The sequence below is a fragment of the Chiloscyllium plagiosum genome, unplaced genomic scaffold (assembly GCF_037043375.1).
Source record: "Chiloscyllium plagiosum isolate Xiang-an unplaced genomic scaffold, Cpla_swu_hap1 HiC_scaffold_29, whole genome shotgun sequence".
In the NCBI taxonomy this organism is placed as follows: Eukaryota; Metazoa; Chordata; class Chondrichthyes; order Orectolobiformes; family Hemiscylliidae; genus Chiloscyllium; species Chiloscyllium plagiosum.
The window spans coordinates 9,215,637-9,236,192 of NW_028270167.1; the positions used below are offsets into that span (position 1 = coordinate 9,215,637).

At 41.6% G+C, this 20,556-nt stretch overlaps 1 protein-coding gene across 4 annotated transcripts in view; it reads left to right on the plus strand.

Annotated features, from left to right (window-relative positions):
• Window positions 1-20,556, plus strand: part of abcg4a (ATP binding cassette subfamily G member 4a) — a 148,781-nt gene that overhangs the window by 16,193 nt on the left and 112,032 nt on the right. Inside the window, exon 1 of one of the 4 annotated variants that reach the window (XM_043676573.2) lies at window positions 3,197-3,728. The exons of 2 other annotated variants lie outside the window; for them this stretch is intronic. The gene's annotated coding sequence lies outside the window, so the exon portion shown is untranslated. Of the gene's footprint in view, window positions 1-3,196; window positions 3,729-4,604; window positions 4,732-20,556 lie in introns of those variants that run through there. One more of the 4 variants, XM_087976358.1, reaches the window with a different exon arrangement.

Below are 20,556 nucleotides of genomic sequence, written 5' to 3' on the forward strand. Positions count from 1 at the left end.
CTCCAGCATCTGCAGACCTCACTTTCTCCGAGATGGATACATTACCAACATTTAAAGAGTATTTGGACAAATACATGGATAGGAAAGGTTTAAGAATAATATGGGCCAAGTGCAGGGAAATGGGGTTAGCTTTGACAGACATTTTGGTCGGCGTGGACCAGTTTGGGCCAAAGGGCCTGTCTCCGTGCTGCAGGACTCCATGACTTCATGACTCGATGACTCCATGACTTCTACACGTGATTTAACATGAGAATATTTGTGTATTTAGCAGTATGCTCCTAGGTCCATGCTTCTTGGAAAGACTTGCTGAGTGAATCCAAAAGAGGGTGTAGGGTAGGTGGAGAGGTACAGAATGGATATCAAGGAGGTGAGTTCAAGATGAATGATTTCTAAAGTGGAGAAGGAAAGGAACATAACTAGGCCCATTCAGCCCATCAAGCCTGCCATGTCATTTTGCATTATTGCTGATTGTCTAACTCAATGCCATTTTCCCACACTACCTCCTTAACTCTTAATCTTGTTAGTCACTACAAACCTATCATCTTCTGTCTTGAACCTACCTAATGATTGAGCTACTGCAGTCCTTTGAGGTGGAAAATTTCAAAGATTCACCACCCACAGAGTGAAGAAATTTCTTCCTTATCCCAGTCTTGAATGGCCCATCCTTTCTTTGAGATTATGTATCTAAAAGTGTGGTGCTGGAAAAGCACAGCAGGTCAGGCAGCATCTGAGGAGTAGGAGAGTTGACTTTTCTGGCATCAGCCCTTCATCAGGAATGTCCATTGGTTCCAGATTAATCAGCCATAAGAAACATCCGATCCAGATCTGCCCTCTCATTGTGTAAATTTCAATAGGATCACCTTCATTCTTCAAAACAACAGAATACAAATTCATTCTCTTCAATCTCTCCTCATAAGACAGTCCCACTATCCCATGGATTAAACGGGCGAATCTTCATTGCAGTGCCTCTGTGGCAAGAATAGATTTTGTTACAGAAGGAGACAAAAACATGACACAATACTCCAAGTATTGTCTCACCAAAACTTGATACAACTCCAGCAAGACATCTTTGCTTTCGTATTAAATCCCCTTTTGCTCAGCCTCTGTTGGATGGATGTATCAAATCTGTTCAAGACACATAGTGCTTAAATTTCTAACTGCACATGTATACCAGCTTTTAGTGACTCAAGGTCATGTAGATCCCTTTGCCTTTCTGTTTTTTGATACCAAAGCACGCACTTAGATTATATTCCATCTGCCATGTTCTAGCCCATTTACTTAGCCAGTCCAAGTCGTCTTGAAGCCACTTTGTACACTCCTCACAATTTGCATTCCCACCCAGCAGGGGGACCTTCAGCACTTCAGTAACAGGGAAGGCTACAAGTGCAGGTACAAAAGGACCTCCCGAGGTAACGGGGATTTTAACTTAAGAATGGGAGGTTTGGAGAGCTTACTGATCTCCGTAATCAGACCCAGTAAGGCCATTTGCAAGACAGCTGTTCCAAACATTCTTTTCTCTAATGAGAGAGACATTACGAGGTATTGAGGTATTTTCAAAGCTGTGCTATTGAGTAAGACAAACATCTTCACACTACTGTTGGCTGTTAACACCTCAAAAACAGGTATCACTTATTGTCATGCATTCCTAAAGAAAGCTAAAGAAGTAATCTGAAAAAAAAGGAGTCTGCGATTTCTACCTTTAATGCAGTTTAATAGGGCAAATATCAAGCTTGTTCAAACCAGGTGTGCTTCAGTTTTATCCAATTTTTCTAAATTCATTCACATTTATAAACAGAAAGAAATCAATTTGGTCACTTTGGAGTTAGATTTCTTCCTGATTAGATTAGATTCCCTACAGTGTGAAAACAGGCCCTTAGGCCCAACAAGTCCACACTGACCCTCCGAAGAGTAACCCACCCAGACTCCTTTCCCTCTTACTAATGCACCTAACACTATGGGCAATTTAGCATGGCCAATTCACCTGACCTGCACATCTTTTGGACTGTGGGAGGAAACCAGAGGCACCCGGAGGAAACCCACGCGGACACAGAGAGAATGTGCAAACTCCACACAGACAGTCGACCGAGGTTGGAATCAAACCTGGGTCCCTGGTGCTGTAAGGCAGCAGTGCTAACCACTGAGCCACCCTGCCGTCCCACTTCACTTCCTGTGAAGTGGAGTATGGATGTATTTTCACCATGCTGATACAACCTGTCGTACGATGAAAATTATAAGACAACAGGCTACAATTGCCACAATTGTGAGACCACATCTTGAGTACTGTACATTGTCTTGTTTTCCATATATAAGGAAGGATATGCAAGGGGTCCTAGATTTGTGAACGTCAGATTTACAAACGGTTGTACTCATGAACGTGATGCCAAGCACAGGTATAATTTTAATGATCCAACATACAATATTTCTCGTACTTGCGAATGCCTGCTTTCTATAGTCCCACATTGTGTTCTGTCTTACAAACAAATCGACTTGAGTCTGGACTCCAGAATAAAACCAGTTCGGGGATTTGCCTGTATATCATACAGTCATAGAGTCATAGAGAAGTACAGCATGGAAACAGACCCTTCGATCTAACTTGTCCATACTGACCACATATCCTAACCTAATATAGTCCCATTTGCCAGCACTTGGCACATATTGCTCTAAACCCTTCCTATACATTATATCTATCCAGATGCCTTTTAAATGTTGTAATTGTACCAGCCTCCACCACTTCCTCTGGCAGCTCATTCCATAAACGCGCCACCCTCTGCGTGAAAAAGTTGCCCCTTCAGTCCCTTTTAAATCATTCCCCTCTCACTCTGAACCTATACCCTCTGGTTCTGGACTCTCCCACTCCAGGGAAAGGGATTTGCCCGAAACAGTAATTCTCCTGCTCCTCGGATGCTGCCTAACCTGCTGTGCTTTTGCAGCACCACACTCTGGACTTTGACTCTCCAGCATCTGCAGTTCTCACTTTCTCCTTATCCTATGAAGACAAAGGAAGGGCTGTTGTGCTACAATGCTAGTGTCCCTACTTCCGAGTCAAACAGTCTGGGTTTAAATCCCTCCTTCCCTAGAGGTGTGTGTTTGGAGAGGTTGATTTATAAATCCAGTGAAAGAAGGGAGTGCTGAGTGTAGGTCAGTGTAAATTCTGTACAATTTCTCCTCTAAGTGGGACCCACCACTGAGTATTGAATGTCGATTGTTGTAGTTTGGACTGATATCCAGGCTCAAGGAAAGGGTGTTGTTTCACTGCAAGATAGATTTCCTTTTTAAATATTCCTTTCCCTGGCTTATAGTGACATTAGGATGATTTCAGGGCTCCTCAACTCCATAGAGATAGACACGGTCTGTGTGTGTTAATCAAAATGAACATGAAATAATGTGATCATGAATAGTAAGCTCCACACTTTAAAGCTAGTGATGGTGTTTCAATAATTTAATATATATATATATATTTTTTAAAATCACTGCTGTCATCAGGCAGTCATCCTGGAGGATTTAATTGGGATTATTCCAGTGTATCTTTTTTAATTCGTGATTTAAACGAGGAAGGATTAACACTGGTTTGCCTGTAAGGAGCCTAGCTTACTGTTCAGGGGGAAGAGGGTGTGTTAGTGTTGTAAGCAGTCCAGAGCAGCTCCAACCCCAATGTGGGCAGAGAGGAGAGACCCGACCAGAGGACAAAAATCCTATTCCTCTTGCAATCCACAACCGCGGATAAAAAGGTACGTAAAGGATTACTGAGGAATCGATTTAATAGATTTGATTTTTATCTCTTTTTTTTAAAAAAAACGTGCATATGATTTATTGCTGCAGGCTTGCGTTATTTTGCCGAATTTATTTTTAACGCAAAATGCAGCACGCATATGCAAAAAGGGTTATAAAAATATGTTTGGATGTTCAGTTGTGTTTCTTTTGTCGCTGGAAGGACTGGGCACAGTAAGGGGGGAGAGCAGCCTTTCACGATTTCGCGGCTCTTGTGTTATGTAGCATGCCTTTTTCCAAGGGCATCACCTTTTTAATATCTGCAAATGGGTTTACGGCAGGAGTCCGCTCATTCAGAAAGGTGAACGGAATTTGTTGAGGTTTGAGAGAGTATTGGGGCGAAGCCGGGGGTGTGATGCACAATAATTAGAGGATGTGTTCTGTATGGAGATGAACAGTTTTCTAATAAAATAAATTAAAATGTCCCTTTTTTTAAAAAGTAAAAATGTTAAACCATTCGCTCGTCACTGTGTCACAATAATGAGTGGCTTCCAACGAAATGGAACTGTAGTTCTGAGCTTTTTATTATTATTTAATTATAAAGGTTGCAGCCTTTTGTTGAAGATGTTGCACTCTACATCCAGTAAGTGTTCACTGTTTGGCAGTCATGCAATCAATTAATCACTGAGATCTGTTTTAAATCAATATTCTCACTCAAGAGTTTATCTCCGTTTCCTGCCACTCCCATCCCTTCAAGTGTCTGACCACACGCACCCAGTGCTGGTGAGGACTTGGTTCACTGATGTGATCTTGGAGTGTTACAGTTTAAACACCCGTTGCTGTTCGCTGGCTTTTTCTCAATCTGCTGTCACTTACACTGGTACACTTCTTGTCCATCCACTGATCAAGGAATGACCCATACAATAGAGCAGTGGACTGGTTGGTGCATGACAGTGAGATCGATGGATCATTGAGTGGAATACTGAGTCCTACTAAGTGGACAGTCACTGGCATCAATCCCAGGTGTGTGGTGAGTTAGCTGATTCAACTTGTGCCTCTGGATGTCTCTCTGTAGAGGAAGGCAGGTATCTCCTTCCTCGTTGTGTCCTCGATCTGCCATCTAATGCTGGAAGTATCTGTGTGCCTGGTGAACACAGTTAAGCTTGTCTGTGAAGCTCCTATATTACAATATTCACAGTCTAGACTTCAATGTGAAGACTAGTTACTTGGGCAGGGTGTTAGGAAGCTGTTAACACTTGCTGACTTTTTCCTCCTCATGAGGAACCCAGCTTCTAGAGTTAGATTAGATTAGATTTGATTCGATTCCCTACGATGTGGAAACAGGCCCTTCGGCCCAACAAGTCCACACCGACCCTCCGAAGAGTAATCCACCCAGTCCCATTTCCCTCTGACTAATGGACCTAACACTGTGGGCAATTTAGCGTGGCCAATTCACCTGCACATCACCTGTGGGAGGAAATTGGAGAAAACCCTCGCAGACTCTAGGAGAATTGCAAGCTCCACACAGACAGTCGCCTGAGGCTGGAATCGAACCTGGGACCCTCGTGCTGTGAGGAAGCAGTGCTAACCACTGAGCCACCATGCGTTCCCCATTGTGTCCTCTATCTGTTGTCTAATGCTGGAAGTATCTGTGTGCCTGACGAGCAAGACTGCTTTAAGCTTCTCTATGAAGCTCCTATACTACAATGTTCACAGTCTAGACTTCAATGTGAAGACTCGTTACTTGGGCAGGGTGTTAGGGAGCTGCTAACACTTGCTGACGTTTTTTTCGTCCTCATGAGGAACCCAGCTTCTAGAGTTATTAAGGGAAACAGTTAGAAATTAGCCCTGTTTTTGTTTTGTTGTGAAATAGTATACAGGGAAATAATTTTGCTTCGCTTGCTTCGGGAAATGCAGAGGAAACACACTGGTATCAAGTGCACTCGAGAGTGTGCAGAGGAAATTTGCCAGGGTATTGTCTGAAATGGAGGGTCTGAATTATCACGATAGATTGGATAGACCCTGCTTCCCTTGAATCAGTGAAGATTGAGAGAAGATCTCATAGAAGATTGAGGGAGCATGTTTAGGCTTGATAGGAAGGCACTTTTTCCATTAGTAGAGGGGTCAATAACCAGGCCTCATGAATTTAAACTAAGAAGTAGAAGGTTCAGAGGATAGATTGAGGAAAATGTTTTTTACCCAGAGACTGGAACTCATTCCGAAGAGAGTGGTTGAGTCAGAAACTCTAGTCACATTTAGAGTCACAGTCATAGAGATGTACAGTATGGAAACAGACCCTTCAGTCCAACCCGTCCATGCAGACCAGATATCCCAACCCAATCTAGTCCCATCTGCCAGCACCCGACCCATATCCTTCCAACCCTTCCTATTCATATACCCATCCAAATGCCTCTTAAATGTTACAATTGTACCAGCCTCCACCACTTCCTTGACAGCTTCCAAGGCTGAAGGGTAAGAGCTGGAAAATGTGATTTAGTCTTGGCAGATATTTGTTGACTGGGATGGACATGATATGCAAATGGATTCCTTCTGTGCTGTAAATAACTGACTACATTTTGGGGAGAAAAGTGTTTCATCACAACTTCCTTTGAGTGGGCAGTACTCTTGAGTGAGAAGATCCACTTCAGAGATAATTTATTTGGCATTGCATTAAGTTCTGAAAAAATCCTGCCTATCTGATAAAATATTCAAACAAGGGCTTACTTTCCTCCTCAGGTGAATGTAACAGTTCAGCTAGTGGCATCTACAACCTTAATTTCTCAACCAACGCATAAAATTACATAATCTGGTCATTTATTTAATTACTGCCTTTGGGAACTTACTGTGTCCAAATTTGTTGTCGAGTTTCCTGCATTGCAGTATTGGCTACAATTCAGAAGTGCTTTGTTGGCTGTAGAACACGTTGGGACATAGTGAAAGAATTTATATGAATGCAGGCTCTTCCATAAGGTTGCAAATGGGGTCTGTGTACAAAGGGACCCAGGCGGGGTGTCCAGGAAGTTCACAGACTCAATGTATCTCTGCCCTTCTGAACCAGGCCTACTAACGCCTCATGTAGGGCCTCAAGAATTCTGTATTTTATGGGATAAACTCTGCATTCTATTGATTTCTAATTTTTTTTAAAGATGTTATCTCTTTGTATTTTATCAAATGAGACTGTGAATGAAAGAGAAGGGATTGACATGAGAGTTATTCCCTCTGACATCTGATTTGGGATAGGATAAACTTATTTTGGAGAGAAACTAAAGACTACCTGAAAGAGAATAAGATGTGTCCAGGTTGCACTCAACTTCTAATATTCAGAAAAGGCTGTCCATTCTAATCCAGTCAGGCATTAACGTCTGATGCATTTCGCATCCCTTTGATTTCATTTGCTGAAAAGTAGTTCTTTTTCTTTTTCATGCAGTTCAGTTCCACTGATAAAGGAAAGCCCTTAGAAATAGCCTTCAAGGAAATATTTACTGAACAATTATCTCCACACACAACATTGAGCAGCTGTAAGTTTACACAGTTAAGCCAGTTATGGAAATGAGGAATATTTAAATTTAGCAAACAGATTTCTTATAAAAAAAGCATTAAAAGCTAGTCAGGAAGGTTCTCAAACTTGGAGCTGTTGTGGGAATTGACATCTCAAAAGTTATTAGCAATCCCTTAGATCTTTAATACTGATGTGTACTTGAAAAGGAATGGAGGAGAATGGTGGCAGTGCCTCTGGGAAGGAAGAAGCAACAATACTGCCTTCAGAAAGAACGAGAAATGCTTAGAAAGGTTACTTGGGATTGCTTGTATGAAATGGAGATGAGGAGGATTTTATGTTGGAGAGTTGGGTGTTTGGAATTTCTCCCCAGAGAATAGAGAAGGCAGAGGTAGATAGTTTTTTGATTCCCTTGCTATTCAGGAAGACTTTGTCTTTCCTGTTAGTCAGGAATCTTTAAGGGATAAGTGGGAATGTGGATTTGAGGCATCAGTTGGATCGTATTGAATGGGAGAGCAGACTGGAGGTGCCGAATGGCCTATTCCTGCTCATTTTATTTGTATGGGACAAAACAGCAAGACGCCATCAACAGTCTGTAGAAGACAATGTCTGTCACTGCTGTATGCTGCTTAACATGGTACACCAGGCATGTATTGGTTGTTTTTTTAAAAATCTGATAAAGCTTGCACATAGACCATGCTGTCACACTTAACACATTAGTATATTTATACAAGTTTATAAAAGTGATTATGTATCGTTCACGAGTTGATTCTTTGGGAATCACTGCTGGATTTGTCAAGTTAATGAAACATAAAGGAATCTATATATGGTTTAGTGAGTGAGTTTATTAAGTGAGATAGCAAAGTTCTGGCAGATAGAATACAATGCTATTAAATGTGAAGTCACCCATTTTGGTAGGAGTAACAGTAAAAAGGATTATTTGAGTCATAGAGATGTACAGTATGGAAACAGACCCTTCAGTCCTACTCATCCATACTGACCAGATATCGTAACCTAATCTAGTCCCATTTGCCAGCACTTGGCCCATATCCCTCTAAACCCTTCCTATTCATTTATCTACCCAGATGCCTTTTAAATGTTGTAATTGTACCAATCTCCACCATTTCCTCTGGCTCATTTCATACACCACCCTTTGTATGAAAGTGTTGTCCCTTAGATCCCTTTTAAATTTTTCCCATCTCACCTTAAAACTATGCCCTCTAATTCTGGACTCCCCGACCCCAGGAAAATGACCTTGGCTATTTATCCTATCCGTGCCCCTCATGATTTTATAAACCTCTATAAGGTCAACCCTCAGTCTCTAACGCTCCAAGGAAAACAGCCCCAGCCTAGTCAGCCTCTCCCTGTAGCTCAAATCCTCCAACCCTGTCAAAATCCTTGTAAATCTTTTCTGAACAATGGAGTTTAATTTAGGTAAATACATGGTGCTGCATTTGGGAAAGCAAATCTTAGCAGGACTTATACAGTTAATAGTAAGGTCCCAGGGAGTGTTGCTGAACAAAGAGACCTTGGAATGCAGGTTCATAGCTCATTGAAAGTGGAGTCGCAGGTAGATAGGATAGTGAAGAAGGTGTTTGGTATGCTTTCCTTTATTGGTCAGAGTATTGAGTACAAGAGTTGGGACGTCATGTTGTGGCTATACAGGCCATTGGTTAGGCCACTTTTGGAATGTTGTGTGCAATTCTGGTCTCCTTCCTATCGGAAGGATATTGTGGAACTTGAAAGGGTTCAGAAAAGATTTACAAGGATGTTGCCAGGATTGGAGGATTTGAGCTATAGGGAGAGGTTGAATGGGCTGGGGCTCTTTTCCCTGGAGTGTCAGAGGCTGAGGGGTGACCTTACTGAGGCTTATAAAATCATGAAGGGCATGGATAGGGTAAATAGACCAAGGCTTTTCCCTAGGGTGGTGGAGTCCAAAACTGGAGGGTGAGAGGGGAAAGATATAAAAGAGACCTAAGGAGCAACTTTTTCACGCAGAGGGTAGTACATGTATGAAATGAGCTGCCAGAGGAAGTGGTGGAGGCTCGTACAATTGCAACATTTAAAAGGCATTTGGATGGGTATATGAATAGGAAGGGTTTGGAGGGATATGGGCCGGGTGGTGGCAGGTGGGACTAGATTGGGTTGGGATATCTGGTCGGCATGGATGAGTTGGACCGAAGGATCTGTTTCCGTGCTGTACATTTCTATGACTCTAAGTTTCACAACATCCTTCCGATAGGAGGGAAACCAGAATTGCACACAATATTCTAAAAGTGGCTTCAACAATGTCCTGTACAGCCACAGCATGATGTCTCAATTCCTATACTCTATATTCTGTGCAATAAAGGAAAGCATACCAAACACCACCTTCACTATCCTATCTACCTGCAACTCCACTTTCAAGGAGCTATGAACCTGCGCTCCAAGATCTCTTTGTTCAGCAACACTCCCCAGGACCTTACCATAAAATCTATAAGTCCTGCTCTGATTTGCGTTTCCAAAATGCAGCACCTCGCATTTATCTAAATTAACTCCATCTGCCACTTCTATTACTTGAATGGTTAAAAGTTGCAACACGCTGCTATGCAGAGGGGCCTAGGTGTCCTTGTGCATCAACCACAGGAGGTTGGTCTGCACATACAACAAGTAATTAGGAAGGCAAATGGAATTTTGTTCTTCATTGCGAAAGGGATTGAGATTAAAGCAGGGAGGTTATGTTGCAGCTGTACAGGGTGCTGGTGAAGTCACACCTGGAGTACTGCATGCAGTTTTGGTCTCCTTACTTGAGAGAGGGTGTACCGGCACTGGAGGGGATGCAGAGGTGGTTCACTGGGTTGATTCTGGAGTTGAAGGGGTTGGCTTATGAGGACAGACTGAGTAGACTGGGATTACATTCACTGGAATTCAGAAGAATGGGGGGGGGAATCTGATGGAAACATTTACAATTATGAAAGGAATAGACGTAGAGAGGATGTTTGTACTGTTGGGTGAAACTAGGACAAGAGGGCATCACTTCAAGATTAGGAGGAGCAGATTTAGGACTGAATTGAGAAGGAACTTCTTCACCCAGAAGGTTGCGAATCTGTGGAATTCCATGCCCAGTGAAATAGTTGATGCTACTTCAGTAAATGTTTTTAAAGCTAACATAGATATTTTTTGAACAATGAAGGCATTAAGGGTTACAGCGAGAGTGCTGGTAAGTGGAGCTGAGTCCATGAAAAGATCAGCCATGATCTTATTGAATGGCGGAGCAGGTTCAACGAGCCAGACGGCCTACTCCTGCTCCTAGTTCTTATGTTCTTATGGTAATATGCTGTTTCTTATAAGTTACTTGAAATTTATAGGATTCAAGTGAAGGTTTTAATCTTTAATGCATAAATATTATATATTAAAGAAATACAATTTAAATTTGTCCATAACATTTCTGCTGGATTGTTTAATATTTAATGTTTTCATTCAAATGTGTGGTCCTCTGGCAAGTCTTTCAATTGCAGGTGTAGGGTAGACCTGTCCAGTTTATGTCGTTATGCTGTTTGGACAGCCAGACATACTATGTACTCTGCAAGTATGTCTTTGGTTGGAAGATTGTCCCCATGTCTTGCATTACAGTCAAGTAACAGATTATCAGATCCTCAGATGGATCTCTTGTCAAATCATGTCCTCCTATTGCCTTGCCCAGTTTATGTACCCTTTCTGAATACACATTCTGTATCCCCATTACCTCCATCTTGCTACTTTTCAGCACTGAAATGGTGATGTAACACATGGCTGCTTAAGACAATGCAATGTTCTTTTAAGGTATTTGTTGACGTATTACATTTACTGCTTTTAACTTTGTTGTAAGAAACCTCTAAACTCCCTCACACGCACACACACTCCCACCATCTCAATGTTGACTGCCCCCTTTACCCTACATCATACAAGCTTCAACATCAGTGTCAAACTGTAGCCATATCCAGAGTAAAAACGAGAGCCCAACACCTACACATTTCCACATCCTGAAAGGCCTTTGGATTCTCGTGGGAATAGTCTAACATCAAAAGCTATGGTGGCACTGTTCTCAATGGTATCAATATTTCCCATCAGCCCTTCACAATGAGGGGTCAGCTCTAGCTCACAAATAAAGTTTCTTGCACCTTCTAACACATAATCCATCAGGAATGTTTTTGCTGCAGAACGGAAAAGGAATTTACCACCTGTTACTAAATGTACAATTTCCCGTTATCCCTCAGTATTTCAGTAATGGAGTCATTTACTGATGTGGATTTATTTGGGTTAGGAAGATTGATCAGAAAAACTAGAGGGGCTCCTTGCTTCTGTGAATAATAGTGGGGTTGCTGTGTGACAGAGGCCTCACTTGACATCAGCACAACTTTGGAGCACAGATAAGATTGTACTGTGCAAGATGGGCTTTTACATTTGTAAATATAGATGCCTGATGGCATAATGCCACAGAAATATTCCAATTTATAAATTATAATCCAATTTGTAAATAATTATTCTAATCCTTTCCCTTTTCCAGAATGAGGCCTGGAATGAGAATAGCACAAATATCAAAAGAAGATCAATTTAAATTTGGTTCAGGATACTTTTATCTTGGTAATAAAAAAAGTACTTAATCTAAGTGTTTCTATTTGCTGCAGGCATTTAAATAAGTGTGAGTTATTGATCCGAGCAAACGTACCTTTTGGGCAGACACATCCAGCATGGAGTTAAACTTCCAAATACTATACACAGTTTAGACAAGATAGGTGAACAAATTTAGAAGTAAGAGATACAGCATTGCTCTGACACCTCTCTCCTCTGTAATTGCCTACTTGTCTCCAAAAAGAGAACCATTATTAATGTATCTTGACATTCATACATTTTAAATGCTTTCATGAATTATGGGCATTTATTGCCTGTCCCTAATTGACCTTGACCTTGAATGGAATGGCTTGCTAGGCCATTTCCGAGTGAACCAAATTGATGTGGGTCTGGAGTTACATGGAGGCCAAACCAGGAAGTGGCGGATTTCCCTCCCCAAAATGTTCTATAGGGTGCGTACATGAGGATCAGTGGTCGGCACAACATCGTGGGCTGAAGGGCCTGTTCTGTGCTGTACTGTTCTATGTTCTAAAAGCACTTCGTGAACCAGAGGCATTTGTACAACAATTAGTGATAGTTGTCCTGGTCACCACTGCTGAGACTAGCTTTCAATTCCAGATTTATTAATTGGATTTAAATACCACCAGCTGCTGTGTTGGGATTTGAACCCATGTCCCCAGAGCCTTAGTTTGAGTCTCTGGATTGCTAGTCCAGTGACATTACCTACCTCTTACGTTCATACATAAACTTATGTATCTATGTGCACATATAATATGTAGAATATATAACACAGGAAGAGGCAACCTGGTTCACTTGTCCATATGACTTCTTTCCACACATCCTCCTTGTTCAGGGGTGTGTGTGTGTGTCTGTGTATGTGAGTGTATTTGCACAAACTGCTTAAAATGAGGGGCATCCCTATATACTCCAGCTCTCTGTAATAATGGCACTAACTATTTCCAGCTAGCTTTTACTAAGTGGAGATAAGGAGCTACCTATAGGGCTATTTCCCTCTGTCCATGTGCACTCATCCCCTAGTGAAATAAATCCAATGGACCTGTAGATCCGCCCATCCCCAAAAAGCCCAAATACCTCACATTGCTCCTTGACAGCAAAAGTGCCTGTCATGGGGAATTGTTTAGTTACTCTCTTTAATTGACTTTCTCCTTTAAATCCTCATACCCCTTTCTTGGAACCTCCGTATACAATGTGCCAATGCCAGGTAAAAGGTGATTGGGGTCCTATTTTGTAGACTCCCTCCAATGATTGGCTATCAGAAGAAGTGCAAGGATGACCCATGATGAGATGTTGAGTGATTTCTCTGGCCACCATCTTGTCCATGGGGAAGGACACTGCTTCAGCAGAACAGTTTTCCCTCTCAGCAAGGATTATTCATTTACCAAGTCCTTGCAAATTTACTGGTTTGCTTTCTCTTCCTCACTTCCATGGCCTCTGTTTGTGCACATCAGTCATCCAGAGAGCCTTTTTGTTCTTGGCCAAAGTCATGGTTCAGATTGGTGACATGGCTATCCATAAAATCAGTTAGAGTCATGGGGTCATACAGCATGGAAAAAGACCCTTTGGTCCAATCTGTCCACACCAACCAGACATCCCAATCTGACCTAGTCCCATTTGCCAGCATTTGGCCTATATCCCTCCATACCCTTCCTGTTCATATATCCATCCAGATGTCTTTTAAATGCTGTATTTATGCTCGCCTTCACCATTTCCTCTGGCAACTCATTTCATACACCCACCACCCTCTATGTGAAAAAGTTACCCTTCAGGTCTTTGCTTAAATCTTTCCCCTCTCATTTTAAACCTGTGTTGCCTAGTTTTGGACTCTCCCGCCCGAGCAGAAAAACCTTGGCTATTCACCCTATTCATTCCCCTCATGATTTTATAAACCTCTGTAAGGTCATCCCCCTCAGGCTCTGACATATGAGGGGGTGGGCGGTGGGAGATAAAAGCCCCAGCCCATTCAGATTATTCCTATGACTCAACACCCCCCCCTCCAGATCCACTTACATCCTTGTAAATCTTTTCTGCACTTGCTCAAATTCAACAACATCCTTCCCATAGAAAGGCGACCAGAATTGTGCACAGTGTTCCAAAAGTGGTCTCACTAGTGTCCTGTATGGTCGAACATGACAGCTTAACTCTTAAATGTTCTGACAAATGAAGGCAAGTGTGCCAAATGCTGTTTCCCCCCCGTGTCTACTTGTGACTCCATTTTCAAGAACAATGCACCTGCACTCCTAGGTCTCGTTGTTCAGCAACACCTTCCAGGGCCCTACCATTGAGTTTATAAGTCTTGCCCTGTTTTACCTTCCCAAAATGCAACACCTCACATTTATCTCAATTAAACTCCATCTGCCACACCTCAGTCCATTGGCCCATCTGATTCAGGTGGGGTGGCATGGTGGCTCAGTGGTTAGCACTGCTGCCTCACAGCTCCAGGCATCCGGGTTTAACTGCCTGTGTGGAGTTTGCACATTCTCCCCGTGTCTTCCTCTGGGTGCTCTGGTTTCCTCCCACAATCCAAAGATGTGCAAGCCAGGTGAATTGGCCATGCTAAATTACCCATAGTGTTAGGTGCATTCATCAAGGGTAAATATAGGGTCTGGGTGGATTACTGTTCGGAGGGTTGGTGTGGACTTGGGCCGAAGGACCTGTTGCCATGCTGTAGGGGATCTAATCTAATCAGGTCCTATTGTACTCTGAGATGATCGTCTTCACTGTCTACCACACCACTGATTTTGATGTCACCTGCAAACTTACTGACTATACCTCCTATATTCACATCCTAATCATTTATGTACATGACAAAGAGCAATCAACCCAGCACCTGTCCTTGCAGCACACTGCTGGTCATAGGCCTTCAGTCCAGAAAGCAACCCTCTATCACCATGCTCTGTGTCCTACCTCTAAGCTAATGTTTTGTCCAGTGAGTAGCTCCCCCTGGATCCCATGTGATCTAACCTTACGAACCAATTTACCATGCAGAACCTTGTCGAACACTTTGCAGAAGTCCATACAGCTCAGGTCTAAAGCTTTAACTTCATCAATCTTCTTTGTCACTTCTTCAAAAAACTCAGTCGTTAATGAGATACTATTTTCAACTTCTACCAAGACTGCACTGCGGAAATCGATTCTTTTCAAAATTTTTAATTTTTAAAATTAATTTATGGGACGTAGTTGTCACCTTAAAGTGATGGTGACTTTCCTGGTTCTGCTGCATGTACTCTCACAGCAGTGAGTTTAAATCCAACGTAGCAAGTGGGGCAATTAACAAGTCCACAATTAAATGCCAGTCTCATTAATAATCACTAAACCACAGGATTGTTGATAAAACCCAACCAGTTCTTCAGGGGGAAAAAAAATCTCCCATCTGTTCTTGGTCCAGCCAACTTCTTATTTCAGATCCACAGGTAAGTGATTGACCTTCATCACTTTTCAAATTGCAATAGAAAACATTGTGTGTTGTCCTTCACTTTATAACATGGACTAATGTCCAAAGTCAGGACTCATTACTACCACCTTCTCAAGAGCAATTGGAGATGGGAATTAAGTGTTGGTCTTGCCAGCAGTGCTCAAGAATGGATTTTGAAAAAAAATGTTTTCAGTTATTGATGCCTGACAACAGTAGTTAACAAAAACAAAAATTGCTGGAAAAGCTCAGCAGGTCTGATAGCATCTGCGGAGAGAAAACACAATCAATGTTTCAGTTAGAAGAAGGGTCAGTCAACCCGAAACATTAACTCTGCTTTCTCTCCACGGATGCTGCCAGACCTGCTGAGATTTCTAGCAATTCCTGTTTTCTTTCTGATTTCCAGCATTCACAGTTCTTCCAGGTTTTTTTGTTTCCTGTTATAGTATTCTTTCCCAATCAATATCTTTGCCAGATATGGTGGCCTATGGAATTCAGAATAAAATTAATGAGGTGAAGCATTAATTTACATCTGGAAAAGAAATAGCAAATTATTAGGAAGGAATCATCAATGCTTAAGGGAGCTGCTTTCTTTAAGGAAGTGACTGTGTTTGTTAATTGCTCTCATGGCTGGGTTGCTCTCCAGGGTGTCTTCCCAAAGGGAATCTCTTAATCATCACTGGGAGCAAAATCGTTCTTGTTTCATTCATCTTTACAAACTCCTCAATAGGGAAATGCAACTCTGCATATTAAGAAACCTAAGTGGAGAATGCATTGTAGGAATTAGATGGAACCGAGCAGAGGTTGCATATGGCTGTTGTTTTGTGAAAAGAGAAGAATTTTGACTGTTTCGGGGCTTGGGGACAAATGAGTTGGCGCAGAAGGCAAGTTTTTGGTTGTCCCTTGAATGGCCGTCTTGTGCTGAACTATCACCAGAAGATGTCAATCCCACAAGCAATGGGAGCAAGGGGTACTGTAGTGATTATTAAAAAAACAGACTGGGAATACTGCAGAAAAGCAAGAAAATAAATGAATGAAGACGGGGCACATAAATGATCATAAAATACATTTGTAAAATGAAGGCTCTTAGGCCCTCTTGGTCTCATTCTAATGCAGCAGTGTTACTGCCTTTTCATCTAATGAAACAAGTCCTAGTGTCAGTTGTCCTTCCTGATGACTGGTTTCCAGCTATTGATTGTCTTCTTCCTGACAAATGTTTAACCACGATCTTTTTAATGAATTCTGAAACTGCAGCGTCATGAACAAAGGGGTCATGGTAATGGAATTCTTTTGTAAAGAGCTAATGTGACTCTAACCAAACTCAAAGTAGCTGGAAGTCATCTGATTGTACAACTACAAGCTCTAACAGAAAGTAGTGCCTGGATGGGTTGAAAATCAGGAGTTTGTTTTCATTCATTCCTAGGGAGTGGGCATTGCTCAGCCAACATTCCTTCATTGACCTTGAGAAACTGGCCTCCTCGAACTGCTGCAGACTTTGGGGCATAGGGACACCCACAGTGCTGTTAGGCAGGATGCTTCAGGAGTTTTGCCTGAGTGAGTGTAGGAACAGTGATGTCGTTCTAAATCAGGATAATATATGACTGGGAGGGAAGCATGCAGGTGGTGGTGGTAATACGATACATCTGCAGACCTTGTTATCCTTAGCGGAAGAGGTCACACATATGGAAAGTGCTTTTAAAGATGCATGGGTGAGTCACTGCAGATGATGTATACTGTTAGCACTATGCATCATTGGTGAATGTTGATTGTGGTGGATGGAGCTTTGCTCTGAGTGTTCTCAAATGTTTTGAATGTTTTTGGAGCTACCAATTCAGGAAAGTGGAAAGTATTCTATTACAATCCTTAGTTGTGCCTTATGGAAGGTAGACAGGCATTGGGGAGACTGGAGGTATTTACTCGTCAAAACTATGCCAGTGTTTGACCTGCTGTTGCACTCATTGTATTTGTTTGACTAGTCAAGTTCAATTTCTGGTCAGTAGTAACCTCCAGTATGTTGATAATGGGAGTTCAGCAATGCTAATACCATCGCATGTCAAGGGATGCCGGTTAGAAATGTCTCTTATTAGATGGTCATTGCCTGGTACTTGTGTGACAGCAATGTTACTTATCACTTATCAGCCCAAGCTTGGATGATGTTCAAGTATTGGTGGATATGGATAGCGATTGCTTCAGTATCTGACAGGCAAATGGAGGTGGGAGAATTCTAACTTTTGAGAGCAACAGCAGATGGCTTGAATTGTAAAGAGACTCAACATAATTAATACCTTTATGTTGCCCATCCTCAAAATTAACATGTCACCATGTTGAGCTGTATATGGACACCTGCCTAAGAATAACCAGTGTGCAAAATTCCAAGGAGAAGTGTGTAAGAACTACCCTTCGAGAGCAGAGTTTTTTTTAACCATAGGAGGACAAAGAAAAAAATTAGACTGAAATCATACACTGTTCTGTTGAATTTGAAAATGCTAGAAGTACGGAACCAATGAAGAAGGAATCTTCTCTTCTTCCAAAGACCTCCTAGTCTTCCTGCGCAAGAAAAGACCAAGCATGCAACTACAGAAGCCAACACAGCCACTGGGTCTGACTTCAAGCATTAACTACTTTGCTTCAGCAATGAGGAACTTGAGCAATGGGCCCCAACTGTCTCCCACAGAGATCCATTGGGATTTTCATTTCATAAGATTTTCTTTCATCTTATTGGTGCTTATTTTAATCCTGAAAAACTGGATTAATTTCTTGTCAACAACTTATCTCATTATCAGAGAACAGTACAGCACAGCACAGGAGCAGGCCCTTCGGCCCACCATGTCTGTGCTGACCATGATGTTATTCTAAAGGAATCCCTCTGTTCCCTGCCTGAAGGTAAGGTACAAAGTGAAAAAGGCTTTGACCTCTCCAAGTTTAATTCCTGATCAATGCTGCATTAGATGAGCGAGACAAGACAGTGATTAAAACCCCTGTAAAAGTCTAATCCAAGCTCAATTTCTGGTCATCTATTTTGAACAAGAATGTATGTGGATCTTTGCCTTGCTTTTGATGAAGAACATTTTGGGTTCAGTGTAGGACGGTTACTGACAGTCATAGATTCTTACTTTTTTTTAACCAAAGGAACCTTCAGTCATACTTGTAATAAATTAACCTTTAACCTGTTTATACAAAATGCTTGACTCTGGTCTGCTACAACTTGAATCATGATCAAAAGAAAGGGAAGTACACAAACTATATTAATCTAGAACTTACTGACTACGTGGCTGGTGGTCATGACAGTGGTCTCGTGCTGCTGCTTTAGAAGATCTGAAAGTCCTATTTCAGCTTTCTCTGCATCACCAGAGGTCTCCTCTTGAAGATACCTTTCCAATGAAGTGGAACGTTTGGCAGTAAGTTCTTTTGGGCTTCAGTCTTGTTTTCTCTTAAGCAAAAATGCAAACTTTCAGTTCTGGAATAAGGTCATTTTTGAGTCACTGACACGACAATGTATTCTGTTCACTAATCTAGGAAACACAATTTGCTGGGAAACACAATTTGCCATGTGCCATAGCAGCATAGAACATAGAACTTAGAACATAGAAGTAGCATCAAGTAGTATATTTGGGACCACAGAACCTATCAATCAATACCTAAATTTCTGTAACCTTTATTGAATTAATTCATTTGGATATGGGCATCACTGGGTAGGCTAGCATTTAGTGCCCATCCCTTGTTACCCAGAAGACAGTTAAGGGTCAACAGCATTGATGTTAGTTCGTAGTCAGGTAGTAAAGCAGCAGTTTCCTTCCATAAAGGACAATAGTGAACCAGATGGGTTTTTCCAACAATGGTTTCATAGTTGTCATTAGACACTTATTCCAGATTTTAATTGAACTCAAATTCCCCCAACTACTGACTTGAACCTCCCTGATGAGCCGCCTTTGTGAACACAACTGAATGGCTTGATAGGCCATTTGAGAGGGCAGCATGGATCAGAAGTCATATACAGGCCAAGAGAGAGGACAGTAGAGTACTTTACTTAAGGGAAATTCATGAAATAGATTTAGTTTTTACAACAATGTCATGGTTTAATATCACCATTACTGATGGTAGCTTTTCGTCCCTGATTTATTCAATTCATAGAATTTACGTTTCCCAGTTCCAAGGGTGGAATTAGAACTCATGCCTTTCGATAGTTTAGGTCTGGAAGCTGCATAAATGCATGAGGGAGAAAAGATATAATGTTAGGATTAGTAAAAAATGATGGAAGGAGATTCCCATTGAGGAATTACATTAGCATGGACTAGTCAGACCAGGCAGCCTGTTATCTACAAAGAAAGCCTGCAACACCTTTTTTTTTTAAATGGGGATCAGGATGACCTCATCCAATTCTCCCCTACTCCATAGCTTGACCACCTAAAGAGAATAGGAGAAAGTGAGGACTACAGATGCTGGAGATCAGAGCTTAAAAATGTGTTGCTGGAAAAGCGCAACAGGTCAGGCAGCATCCAAGGAACGGGAGAATTGACGATTCGGGCATAAGCCCTTCAGGCATTCCTGAAGAAGGGCTTATGCCCGAAACGTCGATTCTCCTGTTCCTTTGATGCTGCCTGACCTGCTGCGCTTTTCCAGCAACACATTTTTAAGCACCTAAAGAGAATACTTGGTCTTGATTCCAAATTTGCAATGTTGCAGGAGTTTGTTTTAACATGTATTTCAACTTTTGTTCTATATGGCAAATTATTAGCAGAGATTGCAATAGCTCCTGCACCAAGACTAGTTAAGATACATTGCTCTTTGAATGCACCAGCATCATAAAATAAGTCATTTATATTTGTTTGCAATGTAAGTGTATAACAACTTCATGGATGATATTAAACAAAACCATTCTGCCACAGTTTTATTCATACTCACATCTAGACCTTACTAAACTGCCAATGTATCCCAATTGCATGATGTTATTTGAGTTGAATTTGAAAAGATGATTGGTACGTTTCCTTTTAGAACATGAAAGCTCATTGTGTGGGATAGACAAAAGATTGGTTGTCCAGTAGAGAATAGAGACTATATATAAATGGGTCTTTGGCTGACTGGCAGGATTTGACAAGTGGACTCCTGCAGATGTCTGTTCTGGAGCCTCAACGTTTTTAAAAACTTACATCAATAACCCAGATGAGAAGGAATGAAGGTGTGGTAGCTCAACTCACAGACAGCACAAAGATAAGGATGTTGTGAAGAAGGTATAATAAGGTTGCTGATGAATGTAGATAGTTTGAGTGAGTGGGAAAAAATCTGGCAGATGGAGTGTAATGTGGGAAAATGTGAAGTTATTCACTTTGGTAGG